The sequence below is a fragment of the Hylobates moloch genome, unplaced genomic scaffold (genome assembly GCF_009828535.3).
Source record: "Hylobates moloch isolate HMO894 unplaced genomic scaffold, HMol_V3 SCAFFOLD_11, whole genome shotgun sequence".
Taxonomy (NCBI): domain Eukaryota; kingdom Metazoa; phylum Chordata; class Mammalia; order Primates; family Hylobatidae; genus Hylobates; species Hylobates moloch.
The window spans coordinates 47841389-47853821 of NW_026652286.1; the positions used below are offsets into that span (position 1 = coordinate 47841389).

At 42.3% G+C, this 12433-nt stretch overlaps 1 protein-coding gene across 1 annotated transcript in view; it reads left to right on the top strand.

The window, feature by feature from the left end:
- The window catches only part of UVRAG (UV radiation resistance associated), a 333170-nt gene that overhangs the window by 4871 nt on the left and 315866 nt on the right, over positions 1-12433 (top strand). The gene's annotated exons all lie outside the window — the stretch shown is intronic.

Below are 12433 nucleotides of genomic sequence, written 5' to 3' on the forward strand. Positions count from 1 at the left end.
GCATGTGCCACCATACCCAGTTAATTTTTTTAAGTTTTTCACAGAGTTGGGGTCTTGCTGTGTTGCCCAGGCTAGTCTCAAACTCGTGGCCTCAAGAAATCCTCCTGCCTTGGCCTCCCAAAGTGTTGGGATTATAGGCATGAGCCACTATGCCTGGCCAGAAAATTTTATATTTATAGAAAAATTGAGAAGATAGTACAGAAAGTTCCCATATACTCTATACCTAGTTTCACTTATTCTTTTTTTTTTTTTTTTTTGAGACGGAGTCTCACTCTTGTTGCCCAGGCTGGAGTGCAATGGCACAATCTCAGCTCACTGCAACCTCTACCTCTCAGGTTCAAGCAATTCTTCTGCCTCAACCTCCTGAGTAGCTGGGATTACAGGCACCCGCCACCATGCCCAGCTAATTTTTCTATTTTTAGTAGAGACAGGGTTTCACCATGTTGGCCAGGCTGGTCTTGAACTCCTGACCTCAGGTGATCCACCCACCTTGGCCTCCCAAAGTGCTGGTATTACAGGCATGAGCCACCACGCCTGGTTGATTTATCACTGTTGATTCTAACTTGTATCATCACCAGCTGTAGTAGCATATGATAGGAAAGGCAAACTAGCTGTTTTCTCCTATTACACTGTTATACTATCAGCATAACCCTTCTGACATTAGATGTGTGGAGGTTTTCCCCACACACCAAGTGATCCTCCAGTGAACACCAATATGGTGTCCTATGATTCAATTCAATTCTGCCACAATCTCCTTAGAGTTAGTATCATATTCCACAAGTTAAAGGCTCAAACCCATAAAACTGTCCCCTACTTCACATGCCAGTCGTAAGTCTGGGACTCTGGAACTTCTTACCGACTGGCTATAAATTGGGGGTTCCTATGTTCCCCTCCTCAGGCTCAGTCTTTTACTAGAACAGCTCACGGAACTCAAGAAAGCACCTTGCTTGCACTTACTGTTTTTTTTTTTTTTAATAAACAGTATTACACAGGATACAGACGAGCAGCCAGATGGAAGATATGCATAGGGAACAGTATGGGGGAAATGGCCCAGAGCTTTCATGCCCTCTCATGGCAGCTCCACCCTCCACATGTTCAGCAACCCAGAAACTCTCCAAAACCTGTAGTTCTGTGATTTTTATGGAGGCTTCATCATGTAGGCATGATCAATTATTAAGTCAGTCTTCAGCCCCTCTCTCCTTCCTGGAGGATGAAGAGGGGGGCTGAAAGTTCCAAGCTTCTGATCATGGCTTGGTCTTTCTGGTGACCATTCTCCTTCTAGGAGCTCACCAAGAGTTGTCTCATTAGAACAAAGGATGTTCCTCACCTAGGAAACCCTGAGGGACTAGGCGTTGTGTCTGGAACTGGGGTCAAAGACCAAATATTAAAAGTAAAGATTCTCCTAGTACCCCTATGACACCCAGGGAATGACAGAGGTTTTAAGAGCTCTGCACCAGGAACTGTGTACAAAGACCAAAGTATATATTTATGATTATAAATTGAAGGGCCACAGGTAGTGTTTGTCAGGTTTCTCTGCTATAAGGTTACTCTTCCTCCCCTTCCCTCTATACTGTAGTCTTTGGAAGGAAGTCACTATGTGTAGTCCACACTTGAGTGAGATCTGTGCTCCCCCTTCTTGAGGGTAGAGTATCTACATAAATTATTTGGAATTTTTCTGTATGGGAGATTAAATCATGGCTCGCTTCAGCCTCTAACTCCTGGACTCAAGTTATGTGCCTCAGCCTCCCAAGTAGCTGGGACCACGGGTGCACACCACCATGCCTGGTTCATTTTTTAATTTTAATTTTTGTAGAGACAGAGTCTTGCTATATTGCCCAGGCTGGTCTCTAACTCCTTGCTTCAAGCAGTCCTCCTGCCTTGGCCTCCCAAAGCATTGATGTTACAGGCATGAGCCACTGTGCTGGGCCGGTAACTTAAAGTCACACAGAATGTCAACAAAGGGACTACAATCTAGGTGTTTCCTGTTTGCCCTAGACACCCATTCTTTGCAGGGTTCTGGTGAAAAGTTTTAATTACCTCAGAGTTTGGGACCATCAGGCTTTATATTTTATTTCCTACAGCAATTGTGCCTAACACTGTGCTGATGATTTAGTAGGAACTCATGTACAACTTTTTTGTTCATGAGTCTTTCCCTTGAAGAACTTTACAGCCTAAAGAGAACAAGGAAAGATTGGATTCAGTGGTATTGAAACCCATACAAAAAAACATGATAGAAGCAGAAAAGTAGATCTAAAGCTTGATTTTGCTGCACAGGATAAATATTTTCCCTTTGTGTTTTTATGTTTATTTGGATACCCTACTTTTGTTAATCTAATTTAATCATCTTCCTATTATTAAAAAAAAATCAGCTTTATTGGCAAGGCCGTTCATCTTATCAGGAACATGTGCCTCACGCAATGCACTACCATGCCGTGTACATTCATTCCTTCTGCAAATATTTACTGAGCCCCTTGTAACTCGAAGAAAAAATGTAATACATAGTTGAGTATCTACAAAGTAAAATTATGGCAATTTTTGTGCTGGTTTGGCTCTTATAAGTAAAATGATATGAGGAAGCCTCAGAAACTTAAGATATCAGCATCTTGAAATCATTATTTTTATGTGACAAAATGCTATTAGGAATTTATGTTTTTTGTTTGTTTCTCTTTTTCGTGTGAAAATGAGTTTTTTTTTTGAAAGGAAAAGCTGTGTTTATTTAGTGTTTACTTTAAAATGTCTCTACAGGATCACAATTCTTTGTGGTAGAAAATTCAGAAGTGAAACTGACTAGAAATAGAGCACAAGCAGAATTGAAACTAATAAGTTGGGCCTGAAGTGAAACGTATGGTAGAATGAAAAAAAATTAGATTTTCATAGTTTCCAAATGTGTGTTTTTGATAAGCTGTGTATTTTTACCTGTCAGACATGTTACTGCTGGGGAGAGAAAGAAGTTTGTCTTTTTTTTTTTTTTTTGAGGCAGAGTCTCACTCTGTCTCCCAGGCTGGAGTGCAGTGGTGCAATCTTGGCTCACTGCAAGCTCCGCCTCCTGGGTTCACGCCATTCTCCTGCCTCAGCCTCCTGAGTAGCTGGGATTACAGGCGCCTGCCACCACGCCTGGCTAATTTTTTGTATTTTTAGTAGAGATGGGGTTTCACCGTGTTAGCCAGGATGGTCTCGATCTCCTGACCTCGTGATCTGCCTGCCTCAGCCTCCCAAAGTGCTGGGATTACAGGCGTGAGCCACCGTGCCTGGCCAAGTTTGTCATTTTTAACATACTGGAATGTGTACAGCTACAAACTAAAGGTGTTTTAGAAAAAGACATCTCTCTTACGAGAGAGGTTGAAACATTTTAGGTTTATGCTTTGTTTTAGGTTTAATGACATAAGTAATGTCTTTTTTTTTTGATACGGAGTTACCCTATTATCGCCCAGTATGGAGTGCAATGGCACAATCTCAGCTCACTGCAACCTCTGCCTCCCAGATTCAAGTAATTCTCCTGCCTCAGCCTCCCGAGTAGCTGGGATTATAGGTGCCCACCACCCCACCTGGCTAATTTTTGTATTTTTAGTAGAGATGGGTTTCACCACATTGGCCAGGCTGGTCTCGAACTCCTGACCTCAGGTGATCCACCTGCCTCGGCCTCCCAAAGTGCTGGGATTGCAGGTATGAGCCACTGTGGCTGGCCAGTAAAGTCTTATATTGTTAAATTTTTTCAATGCCTTGTACAGTATTTTAGCAGTTGCCTCCTTAAATTATAAAAGTAGACGAGTACACACAGAACGGAAACTTGACATTGGAATTTTACAATTCATAGTATACCTTCTTGATTTAGTATCACATAACCTTGTTTTCCATCTTATTTTAAGATGGAAACATGAATTTTGAATCATGGAATTTTACAGATGCAAAACCTGAAGCCCTCCGAGGTGAAACTATTTGCCTGGCCACAGACTTGTTCTAGCTGTTTATTCTTGCCCTGGAGTATTTAGTAAAGAGTATTAGTTTAACAGATCTGTGTTGTGTCTTGTTCCTGCTTGTGGCAGAGAAATAAACAGAACCTGGGTCTTGTGAACAGTTCCACTGTTCTTGGCTGGGTGTGTTGAGAAGTTGCTTCTTTTTTTTTTTTTTTTTTTTTTTAGATGAAGTTTTGCTCTTGTCACCCAGGCTGGAGTTCAGTGGTATGATCTCGGCTCACTGCAACCTCCACCTCCTGGGTTCAAGTGATTCTCCTGCCTCAACCTCCTTAGTAGTTGGGATTACAGGCGCCCGCCAGCATGCTTGGCTAATTTTTGTAATTTTAGTAGAGATGGGGTTTCATCATGTTGGCCAGGCTGGTCTTGAACTCCTGATCTTAGGTGATCCACCCACCTTGGCCTCCCAGAGTGCTGGGATTACAGGCGTGAGCCACTGTGCCTGGCCAAGAACTTGTTTCTTTTTCTTTCCTTTTCTTTTTTTTTCTTTTAAGACGGAGTCTTGCTCTGTCGCCAGGCTGGAGTGCAGTGGCACGATCTTGGCTCACTGCAACCTCTGTCTCCCGGGTTCAAGTGATTCTCCTGCCTCAGCCTCCAGAGTAGCTGATATTACAGGTGCCCACCACCACACCCACCTAATTTTTTGTATCTTTAGAGGCGGGGTTTTACCATGTTGGCCAGGCTGGTCTCAAACTCCTGACCTCGTGATCCACCCACCTCTGCCTCCCAAAGTGCTGGGATTACAGGCGTGAGCCTGGCCAAGAACTTGTTTCTTAAACTTCACTCGATCCTTTGGCACATTAGCCTCACAGCTTTGGGGATTTTAGGCTAGAACTGAAATGGAGGAGAGGCTGTATTTTAACGTTCTCTTTAAGGGCAGAGCACTCAGAGTCCACCCTCCCACGTCCCTTTTATGGTGTGAATTAGAGTGAAACTTTGGAATGTCCCTCTGGAGCTTAAATGATCAGTCTTCCTGTTTTGTCCCTGAGTACTTACCATGCCTTTTTTTTTTAATATTCTACTTAAGAACTTCTGTTCTCTGCCTCTTTAAGTTTCTGAAAGAGTAACCATCTGGTGATTGTGGGTTTTTTGATGGTTTTATTCTGTGTAATATTTGGTGTTGGTTGCTGTAGACCCTATGTGGTAGTAGTGTTATTAGGCATTTTACTTATTCATTCTTTGTGAAAACTCCAGTATAGTGTGCTTATTGATTAAGAGGCTGAGACTGATAATGCTGAAGTTGAGCATCAGAACTTAACACTTTGGAGTCTCACTTTGTTGGTCCATTGAAATAGCTGGCGTTTTTTCCTACTGTGGTTTTTATAATGTCCAAAAGATGCAGTCACACATTTTTGAAAATAATGAGGAACACCAGGAAGCTGAAACTAGCAGCAACCTTTGGCTTTTGTCAGTAGACTCCTGGGAAAGTAAAAAGGGAAGACATAAAAGGAAAAGTGAGAATCAGACTTAATAGATCATAAAAGTAAACATGAGAATCAGGCTTATGATCTGTTTTTTTTTTTCTCCAGGAAAAACTTTATACTCTAACAGGAGTGTGCCTTTTGTGATTAAGGGTTTAACAGTGAATACAAGTAATTCGTGTGTTCATATTAGCCTATGTTAAAACTAATTCTGGGCGGGGCGCAGTGGCTCATGTCTGTAATCCCAGCACGGGGAGGCTGAGGCAGGTGGATCACCTGAGGTTAGGAGTTCGAGACCAGCCTGCCCAACATGGCGAAACCCCATCTCTACTAAAAATACAAAAAATTAGGTGGGTGTGGTGGTGGGCACCTGTAATATCAGCTGCTCGGGAGGCTGAGGCAGGAGAATCACTTGAACCCGGGAGACAGAGGTTGCAGTGAGCCAAGATCATGCCACTGCACTCCAGCCTGGGCGACAAGAGCAAAACTCTTGTCTCAAAAACAAACAAAAAACTAATTCTGAGTGCAGGATAGGAAAAACGAGAGATAGCCATTTATTCAATAGATACTTTTAAAGTGCCTTGTTTGAACAGTTAGGCACAGATTTGGAACTGTACGTCTTGTGTCTGCCAACCTACTTACGTCTTTCAGGGGATATGAACTATTTCCTTCCTCAATTCCAATCATTCTTTTGTATGAGAGCTAATCCAGAAAACTAAACTTTTAAACAATACAAAATAAAAATAATCTTGCTTAGAATTTTGAAAAACCTTTTTTTTTTTAACATTGTCTCGTTTTAATGAAAATAAGACTGTCCTCAAGAAAATCAGTATTGCTTTCATCCACTAAGATGTTAATATCTAATACATGAGAAGTAGCAATATGAAGAAAGCTTTCTGTTTTTTTATTCTGAAAATAGATTATGAAGCAAGGTTGGCAGGTAGGCTGTGGGGTGCTCATTACAGGTCTAGGATAATTTACAGGACTATACTCATTACAGGATAGAATTGGTACCATTATGGAATTATATATATATAGTAGATATTTCAGACTTGTTTTCATGAATTGACTTATTGGAGTTTATTCTACATGGAATGTGTTTAATATAAATATAAAAATAAAGAGTAGCTGCCCAGGTGCTCTGGAGTGATTGGTTGACTGGTGATAGTCATACACACTTTTTTTTTTTTTTTTTTTTTTTTTGAGACGGAGTCTTGCTCTGTCACCCAGGCTGGAGTGCAGTGGCGCGATCTCGGCTCACTGCAAGCTCCGCCTCCCGGGTTCACGCCATTCTCCTGCCTCAGCCTCTCCGAGTAGCTGGGACTACAGGCGCCCGCCACCACGCCCGGCTAATTTTTTGTATTTTTAGTAGAGACGGGGTTTCACCGTGGTCTCGATCTCCTGACCTCGTGATTCGCCCGCCTCGGCCTCCCAAAGTGCTGGGATTACAAGCGTGAGCCACCGCGCCCGGCCTGATAGTCATACACTTCTATCAAAAACATCAGTATAAATTGAGTGCCATGCTGTGCACCTGTAATCCTAGCCTACCTGTGAGGCTGAGGTGGGAGGATTACTTGAGGCCAGGAGTTTGGTTCCAGCCTAGGCAATATAGTGAGACCCCCATCTCTAAAAAAAAAAAAAAAGACACCAGTCTGATGATGATGATAATGATAAATTAATTTTCGGAGACGAGGATGCCCAGGCTGGAATGCAGTTGCGCAATCATGGTTCACCCGCAATCTTGACCTTCCTGGGCTTAGGTGATCCTCCCGCCTTAGCCTCCTGAGTAGCCGAGACTACAGGCATGCACCACCATGCCTGGCTAACTTATATATATATAAATATATATATATAAACATATATATAAAAATGTATATGTTTATATATATATATTTTTTGTAGAGACAGGGTTTTGCTGCTGGGACTACAGGTGCGCATGGCGCGCGCCACCATGCCTGACTAATTTTTGTAGTTTTTTTGGTAGAGATAGGGTTTTGCCATGTTGCCCAGGCTGGTCTCAAACTCCTGAGCTCAAACGATCCGCCCACCTTGGCCTCCCCAAAATGTTGGTGTTACAGGAGTGAGCCACTATGCCCAGCCAGTCTGGTTATTAGATGAGGACACTGTAGAGTTGCAGAATTTCTTTTTGGTTTCTTTTTTTGAGTCACTGGGTCTCATTATATTGCCCAAGGTCAGGCTGAAGTGTAGCGGCTATTCACAGGTAATGCACTACAACCTCGAACTCCTGGGTTCGAATGGATCCTTCTGCCTTAGCCTCTGGAGTAGCTGGGACTATAGATGTGTGCGACTGTACCCGGCTAAATTGCAGAATTTCTTAACTGCAAATTAGTGCATTTTTTAATATTATACAACTACCCAAACACTACTAAAAAATTAGAAAGCTGCTTCTCATGTATACCCAGACATTAACATTTTAGCAAATGAAAGCAATACCACTTTTCTCAATGACATTCTTCTCTTCATTAAGGTATCCTGTAAAGATCAGTGTAACTGAAAGACTTTCTTAACTATGACCCATTTTGTTTGGCTTGTTAAAGTTCATTTGAGTAATTCCTCACTTATTTAATGTTGCACAAATGTGAATGCTTGTAAATGCCAGGGACTGTCTAGGTGCTGGAAGTAAAACAGCAAGCAAGACAGAGACCACTGCCTTCATGGACCTTACTTTCTAGTGCATGAGAGACAAGGTGGTTAGCAAGCTTTTCTGTGAAGGACCAGATAGTGAACATGTTTCTGTCTCAGCAGGCCTCCTAGGGTCTTAGTAGCAAGTACTCAACTGGTTGCTGTAGTACAGAAACAGCCCTATACTATATGTAAACAACTGAGTGTGGCTGTATTCCAGTAAAACTTTAAGGATACTGAAATTATTAATTTTCATGTGCCATGAAATATTTGTCTTCTTTTTATTTTTATTTTTTTGAGACAAAGTCTCACTCTGTTGCCCAGGCTGGAGTGCAGTGGCACAATCTCGGCTCATTGCAGCCTCTACCTCCTGGGTTTAAGCAATTCTTGTGCCTCGGCCTCCCATGTAGCTGGGACTACAGGTGCGTGCCACCACGCCTGGCTAAGTTTTGTATTTTTATTAGAGACGGGGTTTTGCCATGTTTGCCAGGTTGGTCTTCAGCTCCTAACCTCAAGTGATCCGCCTGCCTCATCCTCCCAAAGTGCTGGGATTACAGATGTTAGCCACTGTGCCTGGCCAATTAATTGGTATTAAATTGCTTCTGAGTATCAGATACTGCATTATACTCTAGTGTACTTCTTTCTCCAACTTCAGTTATTCTTGGAATACCAGAATATCTTTGAATATGGTTTTGAGGCTTCTTACAGCAAGTAAGTATTCTTTTTTTTTTTTTTTTGAGACAGTCTCGCTTTTGGCCAGGCTGGAGTGCAGTGGCGTGATTTCCGCTCACTGCAACCTCTGCCTCTCGGGTTCAAGAGATTCGCCTGCCTCAGCCTCCCGAGTAGCTGGGACTACAGGTGCATGCTGCCATGCCTGGCTAACTTTTTTTGTATTTTTAGTAGAGACTGGGTTTTACCATGTTAGCCAGGATGGTGTCGATCTCCTGACCTTGTGATCCACCCACTTCAGCCTCCCAAAGTGTTGGGATTACAGGTGTGAGCCACTGCACCCAGCCGTAAGTATTCTTTAATATGGTGTCATAGGAAGACTTGTTGTAAGGCTGGTTCTGGGTATAACTAAGGTAACTTTGGAAAAAGTGCTTTGTTCTAGTCCTCAGGTTCTTAAGCTTTACAGTGAGAAGACTAGGTTATCTGTAGCTCTGTGCACGTTTTTAACCTCTATGTGCTTCCATTTCCTCAACTGCCAGATGCTTTTGTCTCGAATACTTTCATTCTACAAATACTGTGTTCAACTCTGTTCTACAACATCATTAATTCAACAGTTAATTTTTGAGTTTCTACCATGTATCCCACAGTGGTTAGGAATATGGACACTAGAGCCTGACTGCTTATGTTCAAATCCTGGTCCAGCTATTTCCTACGTGCCTAAACTAAGTTAGGTAACCTGGAAGTTATTTAATCTCTGTGTGCCTCAGGGAGACTCAGGTAAAATGGGCATAATAATAGCCTACCTTGTAGGGTTGTTGAGAGGATTAAGTGCGTCATAAATTTCCCTAAAAAGGTGCTTGGTTTATAGTAAGTGTTCAAAAAATGTTAGTTGTTGCTACTGTCATTGCTATTCCCATTTGTCAGGCACTGAAGATACAGGATAAGCGTGTCCTTGCCCTGGAGGGACTCAATCTAGTGGGTGGCCGGGAGCGGTGGCTGACACCTGTAATCTCAGCACTTTGGGAGGCTGAGGCGGGCAGATCACGAGGTCAAGAGAGCGAGACCATCCTGGTCAACATGGTGAAACCCAGTCTCTACTAAAAATACAAAAAATTAGCCGGGTGTGGTGGCAGGCACCTGTAATCCCAGCTACTTGGGAGGCTGAGGCAGGAGAATCACTTGAACCCGGGAGGCGGAGATTGCAGTTAGCCAAGATCGTACCATTGCACTACAGTCTGGGCAAAAAGAGTGAAACTCCTTCTCAAAAAAAAAAAAAAAAATCTAGTGGGTAAGACAAATATGTCACTAGGCCATTTTAGTGTAATATAAGAGATGATTCAAAAAAAGTACTGAGATGGGAAAGATGGGAAATGCATGCTAACAGAGGGACCAGCTTGGGCAAAAAGGTAAGAAGGTGTAAAAAGGAATGGCAGATAATTGAGGCCAGAGTTTAAGGAGCTTAGAGGAGGGCAGTGGAAACAAGGAGCTGGAGAGTACAAATGCCTTTTGATTTACGGTGGGGTTATGTCTTGATGAACCCACTGTAAATTGAAAATATCGCCAAGTCGAAAGTGCATTTAATACACCTAACCTCTCGAACACCGTAGCTTAGCCTAGCCTCTGTTCTCAGACACTTTCCATTAGCCTATAGTTGGGCAAAAATCATCTGACACAAAGCTGATTTTTAAAAATGTATTGAATATCTCATGTAATTTACTCATGTAATTTATTGGATGCTGACCTGAAGGTGAAAAACAGGATGGCTGTATGGGCACTCCATGTACGATTTCTACTGAATGCATGTTACTTTCACATCATCATAAAGTAAAAACATCATTAAGTCAAACTGTCCTAAGTCAGGGACTGTCTGTACCTAGGACAGTCTGTGCTGTTCCACTTACAACACTTCTGACAGCAAATATGGGTTTTCCTCCCAACATCAACCAATTCTTTTACACCAGCTGGGTATCCTTGCATTCAGTTCAATTCTGACGCTATTTACCTGGAGTTATGACCTACAAGTTGAGGGCCCAGTCCCACAAGGCTGCTCCCACAGACATCAGTCACAAGTCCCAGTCTCAGGCCTCCTGTACTTCTCAGCTATCAGCTATAAACTGAAGGTTACCATGACCTTCTCCTTATGTTCAGTAATTTGCTAGAATGGCTCACAGAACTCAAGAAAACATTTTATGTATTATAGGTTTATGATAAAGGTTACAACCTGGGAACAGCCAATGGAAGAGATAGATAGGGCAAGGTACGGGGGAAGGGACGTGGAACTTCCATGCCCTCTCTGGGTGCACCAGCCTCCTAGCACTTCAATGTGTCCACCATTTCAGAAGCTCTCCAAGCTCTGTTTAGGGTTTCAGGGAGGTCCTATTAGGTACCCATGATTGATTATATCATTGGCTGTTGGTGATTAACACAATCTCTGGCCTTTCTCCCCTCCCTGGAGGTCAGGGGGTCGAGCTAAAAGTTCTAACCCTCTAATCATGCCTCAGTGTTTCTGCCCTGAAGCTCTCTGAGGGACTCCCAGCCACCAGTTATCTCATTAGCATGCAAAAGACACTTATCACTCCAGAGATTCCAAGGGTCTTAGAAGCTCTTGTGTCAGGAACTGGAAACTGCCAATTATTACATTATAACAAAAGATGCTTCTGTCCCCCTATACCAAGGGTTTTAGGAGCTGTGTGCTAGAAACCAGGGCTGATGACATACATTTCTTATCATACCAGTGTCACAGAGAAGTTGTACTAATAGTTTGGAGTTAGATTGTAAAGGGCCATGTATGCCATGATTTAGAATTTGGAATTTGGACATTATCCTGTAGGTAGAGGAGAACAGTCTTTATTTTATTTATTTTTATTTTTGTTTGGAAAGAATTTCAAGCTTATGGAAAAATGGCAAAACTAAAACATTTTATTTTATAAATTTCTGTTTTTCAGAACACCTGTATACCTGTTACTCAGATTTGTCTGTTAACATTTTGTGTTCAAATCCTGGTCCAGCCATTTCCTACCTGCCTAAACTAAGTTAGGCAATCTGGAAGTTATTTATCTCTGTATGCCTCAGGGAGACTCAGGTAAAATGGGCATAATAATAGCCCATTTTGCTTCATTTGCAAGCTTGCTCTCTTTCTCTCTTTCTGAATATGTATAGATAAAGATACATAATTTTATGTGAATCATTTAAAGTTGTTACATACATCATGACCCTTTACCCTTAAATACTTGAGTATGTATTTCCCAGAATAGGGATATTCTCTTTCATATCCACAGCATAGTTATCTGCTGAGACCAGCTTGGTCAGGGAGACCCTAACCCAACGGCGCTAGAGGAATTAAGGACACACACACAGAAATATAGAGGTGTGGAGTGGGAAATCAGGGGTCTCACAGCCTTCAGAGCTGAGAGCCTCAGAAGAGAGATTTACCCACGTATTTATTAACAGCAAGCCAATGATAAGCATTGTTTCTATAGATTATAGATTAACTAAAAGTATTCCTTATGGGAAACAAGAGATGGGCCAAAATAAAGGGATGGATTGGGCTAGTTATCTGCAGCAGGAGCATGTCCTTAAGGCACAGATCACTCATGCTATTGTTTGTGGTTTAAGAACGCCTTTAAGTGGTTTTCCGCCCTGGATGGGCCAGGTGTTCCTTGCCTTCATTCCAGTAAACCTACAATCTCCCAGTGTGGGCGTCATGGCCGTCACGAACATGTCACATTG